Source organism: Podarcis melisellensis (assembly GCF_964234715.1).
Source record: "Podarcis melisellensis genome assembly, chromosome: 9".
NCBI lineage: Eukaryota > Metazoa > Chordata > Lepidosauria > Squamata > Lacertidae > Podarcis > Podarcis melisellensis.
Window position 1 is genome coordinate 35669582 of NC_138541.1, and position 15100 is coordinate 35684681.

Consider the following 15100-nt stretch of genomic DNA (forward strand, 5'->3'; position numbering starts at 1 on the left):
TGAAAATTCTGACTCTCACTTGATATTAAATCGTCAGCACATTTGAAAATGGTGTCCAATCATTTTAGCAAGTGCTCAGCAAATCGTAGCCATCCAAAGTATGACAGTTAGTAGTTCATGGAATGATGCACATTTAATTTCCTTTGATTTGGTTTTGTCTCTGGTCTACTGAACTGAAGAGTAAAGGAATGCAAAACACAGGAGAGGCAAGGAAGAGTGTAAGCTGGACTCTATGGCAGGGTCAACTCCTGTATGTACATGGCTGCCACATATCCCAGTACCACAGAATGGCTAGCCATGCTTATGATATTTGAAAGTCACAGACCAGGAGTGGTAAACCCTTTTGAGCCCAGGGGTTGAATTCCCTTCTTGGCAACATTCTGGGGGGGGGGGGGCACAGGTGAGTGGCAGGCAGGGCCAGAGCACAACAAATGTAACTTCTGCCTTTTGTACAGCAGGCTAGTTTCTATACACACTGTCACACATCCCTCTCCATCCTCCATTCAGGTAAGCAAAGGGCATTATCAACCTCAATGACACAATTCACCAAGGCAAAAACTCAAGGGGGATATAAAGCTGGGCCAGTGAAGGGAACAGCCTCATGTTGTCTTCTCCAGGAAGTGCAAGCACTCAGGAAGACTGAAAAATGCAGGCCGCTGGTGAGATGATTTGGAGAATGAAAGAAAGAACACTCACAAACAGCCCTTGGACCCCTCAAAAAGAAGCTGATCACAGCAAAACAAAAACAAAAACCAACAACCCCAAAACCCAAACCCTGTACTCTGCTGATTATAATTTCAAAAGAACTTTCTCTCTTCCCTTTGATAATTTTTATTCCAGTAATTGATGGAGAATAGTTAAATTAAATTGCAGAAGACTTTTTCAACCCAGAGCTTCTTTACGCATTCTTTACACTTCCTTATGCATTTTATTCTTCTTCAGGTAATCTCGAAGTCTGTCGTTGTTAATGCCATGTGGTAGAAAAATAAATACAACTATGAACTTTTTGTCTCTCTCTCTCTGGATTTTTCAAAAGCTGATATATGGCACCATTCATGTTTATTACATGACAGTACACTTTTATAAAAACTGTTAGCGGTGAAAGAAACATAGCTTTCCAACCACAAAGTCCTTTTCAGCCTTCAGATCCTTTACTTAAGAAGCTAATAACACACCTATAACATGACGTAAAATGATGGTGATGATGATGATGATGGTGGTGAACGGTCATACATCTCTACCACTAATACTTTCGATAGTAAATAATTCGTGATCTCTTATATCCTTGATAATGGAAGTCTTTGCAGGAGTCACTATTAGCAGTCTCCTTTGACTTTTGGATGCTCAGCTTTGATACATCAGGAACCATGAATTTAGTATTGTGGACACAATTTTATGGAAATAAGGTCAGCTGAGTTAAGACAGGCACCCTCCTTATTGAACTTCCAGCACAGGAAATGTCAAATATGCAGCCTAAATTGGTGTTCTGAAGCACACTTCTCAAAAATCCCACTACACACACTGGATGTGAATTAACAATAAACTTCTGAGATTGTTTAGTACCCCTTTTGTCCTAGAAGGAAGTGACAAAATTAGCTAATGTTGCATAAATGGAAAGACAGCAGGGCTTAGCAAACGTTTACTATTTCTGATTGCGCACCATTTTTTAAAAAAGATAATCTCCTCTTTCTACAAGCTGAACAGATAATCTGACAGCTAGAGGAACAGAAAAATGTTGATGCTTTTTTGTCAGTATTAAGAAACAGCTCACTATCCTTTCTAGAACATGCTTAGTCAACCTATTCTCTTATGAAATAGATTATGAAAATTCAAAGTTAGGTTTTCCAAAAAAAATGTATTCCTAAATTGCAATAAAGCATAGGCAAAGGCTGTAGCTCAGTAGTCTGGCATCAACGTTGCATGAAGAATGTTCTAAATTCAATCCCTAGCAACTCCAGGTTGGGCTGGGGGAGACTTCCTCTCTGAAGCCCCGAAGAGCTGCCAGCAGTCAGTGCAGAGAATACTGAGTTAGATGGACCAGTAGGTCTAACTCAGTACTAGATAGCTTCCTAAGTTCCTATTATAAAAATGAGCCTGACTGCTCAAAGTTAGCCATTTTCCACTGTTTCTTCTAATAAGCATAAATCTAGACACACTGGGTGACCCATTGAAATCTATGGATTTAAGTCTTTTTATTCCAATAACCTATGTTATATACTACCCACTGCTAACACAATGTGATGAAAAACCTGAAAATGACCCCTTTTTTGTTTTTGTATTTTGCAGCAGCTAAAAAGTAACCCATGAAGAAGGTATGAATAACAGTATACAATCATTTCCAGAAGGGGTAGCCATGTTAGTTTGTAGCACCAAAAACAAATACAGGGTATTTGGGTATCCTAATGTGGCAAAAGCTTTCATGGACCACATTATCCAAGGATGGATTTCATGTCATAAATACTAAAACCACCCCATCCGTTTTCCTTCAAGGTGATTCCTTCTCAGCTTTCTTTTTTTGCCATCTTTCTCCCACTGTGCACATCATTTGTTCCTCCCGTTTAACCCCTGAAAACTCACTTTGATTTGCCTCACACTTTTTTTTGAATGATAAGAATTATCATAAGCAGCTCAGAAAAGGGAATGCTACTTAACACAGATTCATAAAATTCTGATAGGGGTTATTCATGATATATGTCATCATTGGTGCCCAGGCCTGAGTTATAATCTGATCTTTAGAGAAGGATGTTTGAAAGACTGTTAGCTTCACAGGTTATCTGCACAAAGTAAATTGAACCCTGTTACTTTGGGTACCTGTTACTTAGGTACCCATTTGACTCCTGACTGCCAGTCCTCCCTTTGACCAAAGTCAGGTGTCTACACGCACACCAAGAGTAACCATGTTCCTTTGGAGGAAACCAAATGCCTATACAAACCTCATTTGTCACACTCAACTTTTGGAAAGACCAGAAGCCCATTCAAACCCAACCTAACCCTCCCAAGTTCCCTCATTCCTTTGACAAAATCCAGACTCCCAAATTTACTCGAAACTTCACTTGACTCCCTTTGGGGAAGGCCAAATATTAGATCTTCCCTTTAGCTGAAGTCATATTAGACAAATTCTTTAAATCATCTGGTTGGCCACTGTTGAAAAAGTGATATTTGAGCAGGAAGATCCTTTGTCTGATCAAATATGGCTGTTTTAAAGTTCTCAGGATGCTGAGGGAGCATTTAGGAGACAAAATCCCAGATTATTTTCACTTTGAGCAATTTTGTGCCTAGCAGACACATTCTACATAATCATCCATTAAAGCTGGTATTCACAAAAACCAGACAAAAGGACTTTTGAATTCAATGTTTAAAAGATAAAGTTATTTTCATGCAAAAATGAAAGATCCCCTGAGGAAGATGACAGAGAAAAGAAAGCTGTCACCAAATCACTCTGTGGAAAGCAAAATATTTCTATACTTCCTTTAAGAAAAAAGGAAAAGGAAAATGGAGCCCTATTCAACACACATTTTAATAGGGATGTCACATTGTCAACAGTTTTCTCCACTGCTGTGAAAAAAGGCTATTTAGACTTTTACACTATGAAATTTTAGCAAACAATTCCCATAGCACTATCAAAACTATGCTATTCAGGATCCTCAACTAAAAGATGGTGAGAGCAAACTATTAAGCCACAGGCATGGGGTTTTTTTAGTTTTGAATGGGACCCTCCCACCCTAAATCTGCAAAAAAAGAACACAAAGATTTTGTAGCCTCTCACTACCATACTGCAAGCACCTGAGATCTCAGGAGTTTCTATCTTCAACAAGAGGCAGCATAAGGGTTGGTTTTTTGAGGGGGAAACTTAGTGAACACTGCACCATTTCCAGGTCTGACTGGAGTTTCTTACTAAATGCTTTGGAAGGCATTTTTATTTGCCAGTGGTTAACAAAAAACAACTATACAGTAGAACCTTGGTTTATGAACGTATTCTGTTCTGGAAGACCGTTCAACTTCCAAAACGTTCGAAAACCAAAAACTCAACATGGAAGCCTCAATACAATAGGGAAACTGAAAACGGAAGCCATGTGGCACATTTGGCTTCCGAAAATCATTCGAAAACCGGAGCAGTTACTTCCAGGTTTTAGGTGTTCGAAAGCCAAAACGTTTGACTTCCAAGATGATGGAAAACCAAGGTTCCACTGTACTAGTTTCAGGATAGCATGGTTAAGGGGCCTGATCTGGGGATCCAGGGAACCAACAGATTTAAGGTCACCTAGAAACACCCCAACACATCTTGGATCAAGCCTCACTCTGGAAGAAACACCACCAATTGCGTATCTACACCAACACAGTTTTCAGTGAGTGTACCAAGGACCTCTGATGTAGATATACCTTTTAATTGGCAAAGCTACTATCCTACTGTGCCTGCAAATCAGACTTTTATCAGGGAGATGCATATTTATCTACTTCCCTCCTGATGCCATATAATGTTGGAAGTGTTGGGATGCAACTCAACTTGTATTAAGGCTGATGGTGTGGGTGGGGTGGGGGACAGGGAGCAAACATAGAGGAATGTCAAATCTGCCTGTACTGTCTTTCTGACCTAACGTGTTAGACTGATATTCTGACCTAACTTCCTACTTCCCCCTTCTTCTCACTCTCATCTCTGGACAGAATACATCTTCATTTTATCTCTCTCTCCTGCAGAGATCAAAGATCAAGCATAGCTCTTTGCATCTCCAACTTCATTAATGGACAACTAGGAACATGTATTACCTATAATAAACTTGGTTTAAGTAATGTAGCCTCCATTCTTTAATACTAATTGGTGTGTGTGACTTCTGTCTTTAACATAATCAGGCAGTCATATATTCTACCACATATACCTTTGTATAAATTCTGCTTCCTCCCATTTTTCCAATTTAAAACAGCAAAATTGCTGGTTTGAAGTTATTGGTTTTAATATCATTCCTATTTCTACCTGCACCCTCCAAATGAGCACACACTTAAACAGTTAATAGTTAAAGCAGTTGTCTTTAAAGTGATTCCTGAATGGAGAGGCAGGCTGAATTTATGCAGAATGGAAAACAGCCAATTGCAACTGAACCTATTCCCTCAAGTCTCCTCTGCTAGAATGCAGAATGATTTGGCTTTTAGCTGGCATCTCTCTGTAAAGAATGGCAAAATGCTGCAGTAGTACTGCTGGTATTTATGTCTCAACTTTGCCAGTAGCATCACAAAACAGATTATATTTTCCCAATATTTATATACTCTATAGAAGGGAAAGACTGTTTCTAATTGGAGTTACTCCTACTAAGAATTACACTATCCATTGAAATTTAATGCTTGATTTTTTGGGGGGGAATACTGGATCCAAAGGGGCGCTCCCCCACGTGAAAAGGGTCTTCCACTCACATAAAAAGTTTTACATCTCATGCTAGAACACTGCACAAAAAGGTGAAACTGAATCCAAACATATTCTTACATGTTTATTTACTTATTTACTACATGAATGTATTATCTTTCTTTCTTTTTCCCCAAAACAGTTTACAGAGCTAAAAAATGGCAAATTAAATCTGAATTTATAGAAATTAATAAAACCCACAGGGCAGTCAGTCACAGCAACAAAATCGGCAGATTGAAATTATATCTAAGAGGTAAGAGATTGTAAAAATTATTGGGCAAATAAAAAAGGCTCTCCATCAGGAGACAGAGAGGTATCAAGTTCAATGCATTCATACCTCCTTGGGGAGTTTGCTCCAGAACTGGGGTATTGGTACTGAGAAGGCCATCTCCCTGGATGTTATTGGACTCACCTTAGAATACAGGAAAACTGGAAGATTTGGGAACATTTATGTGAGGTCCTTAAAGTATACTGGCTCTTAAGCTGTTTTGATCTTGAAAGGGAAGAAAATGCACTTTGAATCGTGCTACAAAGTGGACTGGTAAACTAGTGCAATTTGCTAAAGACTGGAAATATATGCTTCAAATAACCAGTCCAAATTAGTAGCCTATACAGTCGTACATTGGATCCCAAACACATTGCAAGTTGAACATCTTGGCTCCTGACCACCACAAACCTGGGAGTGAATGTTCTGGTTTGCGAACATTCTTTGGAACCCAAATGTCCGACGGGCTTCCAATTGGCTGCAGGAAGCTCCTGAAGCTTCCTGCAGCCAATCAGAAGCCACACTTTGTCTGAACATTTTGGAAGCTGAACAGACTTCTGGAACAGATTCCGTTTGACTTCCAAGGTAAGACTGTATATCGGTTAATCTACTTCAAGCACATCTACCCCATGAAGAAGAACTGACTGAAGTGGCTGTCAAAAATTTATCTGAAATAGGTAAGTATAATTTTTCATTTTGCTATGTGCTTTACACTAAACATATTTTTCTTGATTTCTTTGGCAAAGCTAGTGATTCTTCTTTTATTGGAAATGAACAAGATATGAAACATAAACTGTTGAATGACCAAACTTGAGTTCCACTGACCGTTTTCCCTTCCAGGAACGAGATATTTTAAGGCCAAAATCCATGGTTAGTCCCCCATCCCTTTTGTTGATTCGCAGCAGCAAAACAGAACTTGAGCCATATTAGCATTATATAAGAGGGGTGATTAATTTGATCATTACTAGTACCTATGGTCTGTGTCACAGAAGCATGCTTCCATTGGCATTTTTTATTTTGTTCCACTTCCATGCTATTTCCCCCCAAGAGGCAGATTTGTAGTCTATGTATGTTAGATAATTTTGTTTTCACTTTCTCTTCTCATCACTGTACCTTATTTTAATGCACAAACATTTGGGAGAAGGTTTAATTTTATAAATAAAGGAAAACCTTGCAGTTATGTGTGGCTGCCAAGAAGTTCTGGAAATCCTGCAATAAATTTAAGAAGGGCAGTGGGGTTTAAATCCGGTTTTGCTATATAAAGAATTCATTTTGGGAAATAAGTCTATGACATAGGATATTGATATATAAGACAGGAAACATTAGGATGAACAAAAAGAGCCTGCTTGCGTGTCGCTAAGATTTCATACTGTATTGGGATCAAAGAACAAACAACACTTCTGCCCTCTCCTATCCCAGTTAAACTACCTGTTCAATCTGTAACTTTAACACAGGTTAAACTATGTTTGAAACCAAATGTAGTTAAACAAGTGTTAAAGCTTCATTCAGTGGTACCTTGGTTTTAGAACAGCTTAGTTTATGAACAACTTGGAAATAGAACGCTGCAAACCCGGAAGTAGGTGTTTGTGAACTTTGCCTTGAGTGTATTCCGTTTGTAAATTAAGTCCCCCGCTACTAATCAGAGGCTTCCTGTTGAGTCTGTCAGCTGTTGAGTCCTGAGCACCCACACAACACAGAGGTGATATTTGGAGCTTTTGTTTTTGCTATTTTTTGCATTTTTGTTTGTGTGGCTTTTTCGGTTTTTTGACTGTGACTTGTTCTTTGTTTTATGGGACTGACTTGCGACTGTGGCTTGGGACTTCATTTTTGTGACTTGTTTTTGTGACTGTGTGGAACTCTGTTCAGCTACTGATTGATTGATTGATTGTGTGACTGCAGAAATGTATAAAAGCTCCCCTTCCCCCCATCCAAACAATGGCTATCATCAGTGCACGTAAGAAAAAATAATAATTTTAATTTTTATCATCTACACTACTGTCTTATTTATTTTATAGTACAGTGCATTGATTATTGTTTTCATTTTATGGATCAATGGTCTCACTAGTAAAATTCATGTTAAATTGCTGTTTTAGGGTTGTTTTTAAAAGTCTGGAACGGATTAATCCATTTTGCATTACTTTCTATGGGAAAGCATGCTTTAGTTTTGAAAAAGACTTCCGGAATGGATTAAGTTTGGGAACCAAGGTACCACTGTATTAAGTTTTTAATATTGATTCAATTCAGGTATGGTCAAATCAGGCCATTTACAAAATCAGCCACACCTATTAAAAATACAATGGGTATCTCATCTGACGCAACATGGACATACACCATCTAACTCAAGCTATTGTTTTAACCAAAAAAAAAATGTACATATATACAGGTTTGATTAAAATTAAAATTGGTATTAAATCAACTGGAATTTCTTTAATCAGTTTAAGGCTCTCTTCAAAAGACAATTGATGTATCAGAGTAAATGGTATGGAAATTATTTTTGCCGAAATGCAACTGAACAAATTAATATGTATATTAAGTTAAACTAGAGAAAAGGCCTATGCCACAATTCCCTGAACTCTTTCTGGAAAAAAAATTCTGGTGTTAAAAAACATGCAAAAGTGAAATAAAATTGTTAGGAAACATTGGCATTTAACATCATTTAGTGAATCTTCATGTGTCTGACTAAGTGCCAGCCATCTAGAACCATCTGCTATTATTTAGTATGTGTAAAACTGATGAGTGCTAAACTATTACATAATTATAGTTGGTAATATGATGTGAATCAGAGTGGATTACAACAGAAGGTACATACAGAATATATGTATGCTCCACATTTCAGACTCATTTATTTTTAACAAAGCTATCAGAGGAATGGAAAAAAGGTTCAGCTTACATTGAAATGTAAAAGTTGAGTGGCCGGAATAGAGCTTGAGAGGAAATAAAAAACACAATATAAATTCGGGATTTCCTTTTTCTGAACCCTATCCCCAACCCAAAATAATCCAAAACTTCTGATGGAGTTTCTTGTTGTTCTCTAGTTGTTCTTGTTGCTCTCTCTCTTTCCCACACCCTCCCCAACACTTCTGCTTTCTCCTATCACAGTTAAGCTACGCCACATGGCCTCCTTCTTTCCATACCCTCCAGCATTTAACAGATGGAAACAGGGGCACTTCTGTGGGCACACAGAAGGTATGGCCTAGCAGCCCAATTCCAAATACAAGCATGTTCAAGTAAACAAACTACCACATGAAAGCAAGTTCCTAAATAAATAAAACAATTAATAAAAGCAGATCAAGTCAAAGAGTTGGGGGCTGGAAGGAATAAGATTCTTTTCTAACCTGAGTGAAAATGCCTTCCTCACCTCACCTGTAGCACCTTGGTATGCCTCAACAGTGAAGCAAAATTTGGCCACCAAGATTATCTCGTAAAGCAGTTTCAAATCCTTCTATTACAATTCTGCAAGCAGTTACTAGATTTTGTTTAAAGCTTGAAGGAAAGTTTATGCTCAGAATGCCCTCCTAAGGGACGTTTGCCGGAAACCAAATCCCAAGTCCTTTAGGTGACAAGCAAAGAGCTTTTTCGTATTTGTCCATGCCTTAAAAATCCTCTTTCAATATATGTTTTAATCTTGCCTAACCCTCAGTCTTTTCCCATCTATTTTGCTGTTGAACTTCTTAAAGGTAACTTGTTTCTGATCTTACTTGGCTGCTTTATTGATTGATTACTTATGAGCTAACCTAGGAAACCTCTGGGACTGAAGAGCAGGAAAGAAATGTATACAATAAAATAAAAACTGTTACATGTACAATAAAACTCCATATAAGATATTAAAACCACAGAAGCAGCAGTCATGAAATCCAGCAGAGCCGTAAAAACAAAACCAGTTATAAAACATGCTGATACGCCTGGGCAAATTTTTAGAAAGTCTTCACCTCATGCCAAAAAGATATGCAGTTATTAGAGCATTTATATCCCACCCTTTAGAAATAAAGACAGGCAAGGTTGTCTGGGGAGAGCATTTCATATAGCAAGAAAGTCTTCTTTCCTGACACCTTCAGACTTAACTTCAAATATCAGTAGGGTGTGGATGTGGGCCTCTTTATGGGTTCAGCCCTGCTCAGATCTAGAACTTGGGTTCTCCTCCTTCTCAGAGGAGCAGAAGCATACTCCAGCATCACAGATGACCTTGAAGAATCTGCTGTTCCTACAAACCCCAATATTTCAGTCACAGGACAAGAGATCTCCACACCAGTAGCTTGGGCTTCCAGGTGACTCTCACATCACCCACCCCAAGTCATAGAAGCAAAGAAGGAAGAGCTTTCAGGTCTGCCTCGAAAGTGCAAAAAATCAGGAGCTGTGTATTTTAAAAAGCCCTACACCTCTTTGTATTATGAGGGAAAGTGAACTATTATGAGGGAAAGTGAACTATAAACTGTATGACAAACTGTGAATTTTTACACTTGAAGCTACATGGAACATTTATTTTGGCTGTGAAAATACATTAATTAATGTGCAGTCACAACATTACTCATTCCATACAGAAGCTCATTAGGGATGCGCTCAGCAACTCTAGCCAGGAAACACTCAACGATGCATAACACACCAACCTTAATTATAGATCATGTAACTTTTCTTTTTAAAAACAAAAACAAAAAAAAACTAAATATTTGCTAATGGATGTCTTCTCCATATTAATAATGTTAGCAGAAATAGTAGTTCTTTTTCAATATAATGAAGCTGTGTTTTTTTATTAATCAAATAATGCAATATTTAACTGCATAGACATACAACTTAATTGAGGAAGGTGATTAAAATTGAAAAATTAATTAATCTAGTAAAATGTTACGGGCATCTTTCCTAAGTTTAAATAATACATGAATTAGAAACACTCTCCACAACCACCATTTTCCAGCCATCATTAAGCAGCAGCAGCAACAACAACAACAACAAAAGACATAACTATTTGAAGTTATCACTTTGTCAAAATGTCCTGTCGATATTATTATTCAGTGTCACAACAATACTGAAGAAATGTTAACTAAGGATCACACTTGAGGTTGCCATTAGAACATTTAGAATAATTATCAAACACTATTTCTGTTGCTGATAACTGCAGGTGGTCTTTCTGTATGAGCTCCAGACATCATTTGGATCTGCCTTCTCCACCCCTTAACATTATGCTGATTGGGCCTTTGCCTAATCCTGCTACTCTGAACAATCACACCTCCATAGGGAGTTGGAGAGAAGATGCAACAGATGGAAGACAGGGAACAGTTTTGCTGGTGACAGCAGTGTTATGCAGGATGGTGAGCAACTGAGGATTCCCCATGTTCTTCTAAATGTGGTGTTTTATGAGCTCTCAATAAAAGAGGAACAAATGCAATGAATATGAAGGAGCAAGGTTTTCCATTGCACCCGCAAGACTAATCTAGGAACAATAAAACAAAAATGCAAAAAACCCCCAACCCTACAGACTTAATGTGATCAGTATTGTTAAATCACAGCCACAATCTTATACCACCTATTCTTATTTGAAAGTAAGTTCCGATGAATACATACAGTGCTTTTTTTCTAAAAAAATGTTTAGGGGTACTCTCATTTTCCTACTCATATTGAAATTGTTGTTGTTTAGTCATTTAGTTGTGTCCGACTCTTTGTGACCCCATGGACCAGAGAACGCCAGGCACTCCTGTCTTCCACTGCCTCCCGCTTGGTCAAACTCACGTTCATAGCTTCGAGAAACTGTCCAACCATCTCGTCCTCTGTCGTCCCCTTCTCCTTTGCCCTCAATCTTTCCCAACATCAGGGTCTTTTCCAGGGAGTCTTCTCTTCTCATGAGGTGGCCAAAGTATTGGAGCTTCAGCTTCATGATCTGTCCTTCCAGTGAGCACTCAGGGCTGATTTCCTTAAGAATGGAAACGTTTGATCTTCTTACAGTCCATGGGACTCTCAAGAGTCTCCTCCAGCACCATAATTCAACGTAGATTCACAAAATGTTTAGGGGTATGCATACCCCTGCACCCCCCCCCCCCAGAAAAAAGCATTGAATACATAGCTTTTGAGTGATTCATGGAATCTGGCTTTCAACTTGTTTAGCAGCTGCTGCTAAAGCATAATCCATGTATACAGGTGCCATGCCTTTTCTGTATTCTACCCACTTTACAGTGGTAATAGCCATATGAACCTCACCAAGTGCCTCTTGAAAACACTAAGTCCTATGGTTGGCTTTCTATCTTATGCATTAGACAGATGGCAAATAGCAGAAGAAGAAAAATGGCAACTCATAATATGCTTGAGCTGTATAAAGTGTAGCTACCTGTGGAGTGCATACCACCACAAGGCAAATAATCTTTGAAATGGTTCTTGTTGTGTGGTGAATAGTACATTAAGGCCACTGGGCATTTAACAAAGAAAGACATATGCAACCAATTATACACAGCAGTAAAAATTACATTAAGTGTTTCAAGTTCCTTCTGCAGCTGAGAGAGAGGAATGTAGCCAATTCAGTGATGAACAGAACAAAACGTAAACCAAGCCACTTTCTGGAATGAATCAAATAACCAAGCTAGCGGTTAGCCACTCCATACTGAGTGGTACATCTCTTTCAAACTCAGATAAAATCTCTTGCTCCCCTAGCTTGGTAGAGCTGAAGTAAGGAAATCCCTTTTCTCCCCATTAGAAGGAGTAAACAATTTAAACAAGCATTGAAGAAGTGTTATGCTCAGAGGCTCTTGTGAGGTATCCATAACATATGCAAATAAAACAACAATGCAATAGGTCTCCTAAAGGGTTGGAAATAATCAAGGAAGAAAAGTCCATTATGCATTCAGTCACAGTGGCTATATGCAACCTCCAAGTTGAGAGGCAGTACACCACAAAGTACTTGCTTCTGGGTTTCTCAGGAAGTATCTGGTTTACTGCTATGGGAAATGGGATGCTGGACTAGTAATTCTTCTACATTCGTACCTTGGTTTTCGATCAGAATGCATTCCAGGAGTCCATTCAACTCCCCGGAACCGTTCAAAAACTAAGGCGCGGCTTCCAATTGGCTGCAGGGGTGTCCTTCAGCCAATCAGAAGCCGCAACAGACGTTTGGCTTCCGAAAATTGTTCAAAATTTCTGGGTTTCACTTCCAGGTTTTGATTGTTCGGGAGACGATTTGTTTGAGAGCCAAGGCGTTTGAGATCCAAGGTACGACTGTATTTCATTTGTACATTTATCTAGCTGCTCCAGATCTGGTTGCCACAGGAAAGCAGGAGACAAAGGCAGAGACAGAGACAGAGAGATGAGGGCTCCAACCTGCACTAAACATTTATAGCAGTATCATATCACTTTAAACAATCATGGCTTCTCTCAAAGAATCCTGGGAACTGTACTATGTTAAGGGTGCTGAGAGTTGTTACACACACCCCATTTCCCACAGAAAGCTACAGTTCTCAATTCCTCCTCCTAGGTAACTCTGGGAAATATAGCTCTGTGAGGGGTATAAAGGTCCCCTAGAAGCACTCAGGACTCTTTACAAACCATAGCACTCATGTTTCTTTGGGAGCAGCTATGACTGCCTAAAAAGCTGGTCATATTCAACTAACTTTTATTCAGAGTAGATCCACTGAAATTAATAATGACCGTAATAACTTAGGTACATTAATTTCCATGGGTTTCCTTTGAGTAAAAGTCAAATGCAACACCTGAAAACAAATTATACAGCTTGACAAATATTTGCTGTCATCTCTCTCTCTCATATTTTTCAAGTTCAATTCAAGGGGAGCAGGCTTTCTAGAGCAAAGTTTGAAAATTTGAGTTCTAGTGCTTGTTGGTATGGTGCTAAGATAAAATGAATATGCTTTACTGATAACAATTAAAAAATGCCCCCTTCTATTGGACATAAGTTCATTTATCCTACTCAACTGATATGCAGATTTATATGCACATCTGTCTCTAAAAATATACATTTATATATTGCCAGGTGTCATGCATAAAAATATCTTATATAGTTTCCAAAATTAATATACCTAACATTTGGAAGGAACTAATCTCTCCCTCCAAATCAGTCATAAGCTCCCTCATTTGAAAAGCCTTATTTGTACATCATTTGGATATATTCCCAAAGAAGGTAACTGACTAAAAGGAGTAAGGAAATGCTCTGCAAACTTTCAGGGAGAAGAGATAGAAATGTAGTGATCCATTTTCCTTCTTAATCCTGTCGAATTAAAACACAAACCAATAGTGCCTCGTGGAGCAGGAGTGTACACAACTTGTGATGCATAATGTAGTTTTCATTCTGCTTCACACTACATCCTCCAATTCACCCCCAAATTCATAGGCAGGAAGCAAAACAAGTAGGCTTACTCAGTCCCTGATTAGGAAGACACAATTCTCTTCACTTCTAATGATCAGGTTGCGAGTTCCACTGCCTATGTAGTCAAAATGGCACCAACCACACTCAACAGGGAATATCAGCAAGCTTGGAAGAACCACAAGGTTTACAGATGTACCAAACAATCATTGGGGGAACAGAAGGGGGAAAACATCCCAAAGTACTTAGTGGGCATGCTCAGTAGACAAGCAATACTGGCAGACTGCTAGGGAGAGAAAGAAGAAAAGGGCACAGGGTGGGGGAGAATGGAATACAGTGGGCTCGAATTCTGATCAGGGATCACTCCTATAAATCCCACTTGAAGGATCTCACTCGTGGGCTTCCATTCATTTGCCTTGCTGGGTCTCCTGAGGCTTGGTGCCTAGCAGGACTAGAGCAGTTTGTAGCTGTGTGGGTCGCACGTTAGCCACATTTCTTCCTCATCTTTCCCAATACCTTGGCTGCCCATAGAATACTTCTCCATTAGTGAGGAGTTATAACCACCCAGGGAGAGGGTGCTCTTGCCTGTGGCTTCCCATCTCTGTCAGCTCTTCAAGGAAGCCCACCAAGCACCTACTCTATTATCCTTTTGTGTCAAACACTGAAGTGGATCAGGATTTTAAAATTCTCTTACACTCTGCTGTTTTGATATTGTTTTAATGTTTTGTGGTATTTGTTATATTATTATTGTGTTTTATTGTTTCAATGCAATGTAGATAGGCCTTGGGGTCAGCTGATATAAGGAAAGCCTCAAAACAAATGACACAAATCTCCCATTGCACACAGATACGCGTTGTTCTAACTGTGTAGCAGTCTATACAATGAGTGACTCAATGCACCACTCAGAAACTGGCTGCTACCCCCTCAAAAGTGTTCAGACCAAGATAGCTTATTTATATCTTACTTTATTGTTCCAGTTGTTCAGCTGAAGGACTGTGCCCAGCACATGTCATTTTTTCCCTATAGTGCAAAGTCCTTTCATAACACTGCAAGATGAACAGAGCAAAAATGTATGACCTTTCAATAGATGGCAAAGAACGGAGACGGTAACTTTCAGAAGGAAGAGGGAATGGATTTTTCTAGTCAAATT

General features: G+C 38.9%; 1 protein-coding gene across 5 annotated transcripts in view; it reads right to left on the reverse strand.

The window, feature by feature from the left end:
- INPP4B (inositol polyphosphate-4-phosphatase type II B) overlaps nucleotides 1-15100 on the reverse strand; it is a gene marked incomplete at its 5' end in the record, with an annotated part of 263717 nt that overhangs the window by 106117 nt on the left and 142500 nt on the right. The window lies entirely within an intron of this gene.